The sequence below is a fragment of the Mandrillus leucophaeus genome, unplaced genomic scaffold (genome assembly GCF_000951045.1).
Source record: "Mandrillus leucophaeus isolate KB7577 unplaced genomic scaffold, Mleu.le_1.0 Scaffold158, whole genome shotgun sequence".
Taxonomy (NCBI): Eukaryota; Metazoa; Chordata; class Mammalia; order Primates; family Cercopithecidae; genus Mandrillus; species Mandrillus leucophaeus.
The window spans coordinates 2,029,855-2,031,819 of NW_012101565.1; the positions used below are offsets into that span (position 1 = coordinate 2,029,855).

Consider the following 1,965-nt stretch of genomic DNA (forward strand, 5'->3'; position numbering starts at 1 on the left):
CAGGCTGCAGTGCAATGGCGCAATCTCGGCTCACTGCAACCTCCGCCTTCCAGGTTCAAGCGATTCTCCTGTCTCAGTCTCAGTCTCTTCAGTAGCTAGGATCACAGGCACGCACCACCACGTCCGGCTAATTCTTGTATTTTTAGTACAGATAGGGTGTTTACCATGGCCAGGCTGGTCTTTTTTCTTTTTTTTTGAGATGGCGTCTTGCTCTGTCGCCCAGGCTGGAGTGCAGTGGCGCGATCTCGGATCACTACAAGCTCCACCTCCTGGGTTCACACCATTCTCCTGCCTCAGCCTCCCAAGTAGCTGGGACTACAGACACCCACCACCACCCCCGGCTAGTTTTTTGTACTTTTAGTAGAGACGGGGTTTCAAGGTGTTAGCCAGGATGGTCTCCATCTCCTGACCTCGTGATCCATCAGCCTCGGCCTCCCAAAGTGCTGGGATTACAGGCGTGAGCCACCGCGCCCAGTTACCAGGCTGGTCTTCAGCTCCTGACCTCAAGTGATATAATCGCTTGAATCCGGGAGGCGGAGGCTGCAGTGAGCCGAGATCGCACCATTGCACTCCAGCCTGGGGGACTAGAGAGAGACTTCGTCTCAAAAAAAAGAAAATTTTTCCCTCTTGGTCGGGACCAGTCAAGGATGTCTGATCCCCTCTACCAAGTATAAGGCCAGTACACAGAGATCAACTGCACTTCAGTGTACATGCAAGAAACAGGGGTAACCACTCAGAAGAATTTTTTTTTTTTTTGAGACAGAGTCTGGCTCTGTCGCCAGGCTGGAGTGCAGTGGCGTGATCTCGGCTCACTGCAAGCTCTGCCTCCTGGGTTCAAGCAATTCTCCTGCCTCAGCCTCCCAAGTAGCTGGGACTACAAGCGCATGCTCTCACGCCCGGCTAATTTTTTTTTTTTTGTATCTTAGTAGAGTCGGGGTTTCACTGTGTTGCACAGGTTGGTCTTGAATTCCTGACCTCGGGTGATCCACCCGCATCGGCCTCCCAAAGTGCTGGGATTATAGGCGTGAGCCACTGTGCCCGGCTGCCAGGCTGGTCTTGAACTCCTGACCTCAGGTGATTCACCCGCCTCGGCCTCCCAAAGTGCTGGGATTACAGGCGTGAGCCACTGTGCCCGGCCACCACTCAGAAGAATTTTAAGCAAAATGTATACATAGTCAAATGGTCTAATGTCTAACTGGCATCTTGGGGAAACGGGAACAAAATAAATAGCTAAAGAAATAGTGACCAAATGCCAGGCGCGGTGGCTCACACCTGTAATCCCAGCACTTTGGGAGGCCGAGGCGGGCGGATCAAGAGGTCAGGCGATCAAGACCATCCTGGCTAACATGGTGAAACCCTGTCTCTACTAAAAATACAAAAAATTAGCCAGGGGTGGTGGTGGGCGCCTGTAGTCCCAGCTACTCGAGAGGCTGAGGCAGGAGAATCGCTTGAACCCAGGAGGTGGAGCTTGCAGTGAGCAGAGATAGCGCCACTGCACTCCAGCCTGGGCGACACAGTGAGACTCTGTCTCAAAAACAAAAAAAGAGGCTGGGCACGGTGGCTCACGCCTGTAATTCCAGCACTTTGGAAGGCCAAGGCAGGTGGATCACTTGAGGTCAGGAGTTCGAGACCAGCCTGGCCAACACGGTGAAACCCCCATCTCTACTTTAAAAAAATACAAAAAATTAGCCAGGCGTGGTGACGTGTGCCTGTAATCCCAGCTACTCAGGAGATTGAGACAGAAGAATTGCTTGAACCGGAGAGGGGGAGGTTGCAATGAGCCGAGATCGCACCACTGTGCTCCCATCTGGGCAACAAGAATAAAACTGTGTCTCAAAAACAAAAAACAAAAACAAAAACAAAAATAAGGCCGGGCGCGGTGGCTCACGCCTGTAATCCCAGCACTTTGGGAGGCCGAGGCGGGCGGATCACAAGGTCAGGAGATCGAGACCATCCTGGCTAACA

The 1,965-nt window shown here is 52.6% G+C and overlaps 1 protein-coding gene across 1 annotated transcript in view; it reads right to left on the reverse strand.

The window, feature by feature from the left end:
* CPSF1 (cleavage and polyadenylation specific factor 1, 160kDa) overlaps window positions 1-1,965 on the reverse strand; it is a 21,950-nt gene that overhangs the window by 10,296 nt on the left and 9,689 nt on the right. The window lies entirely within an intron of this gene.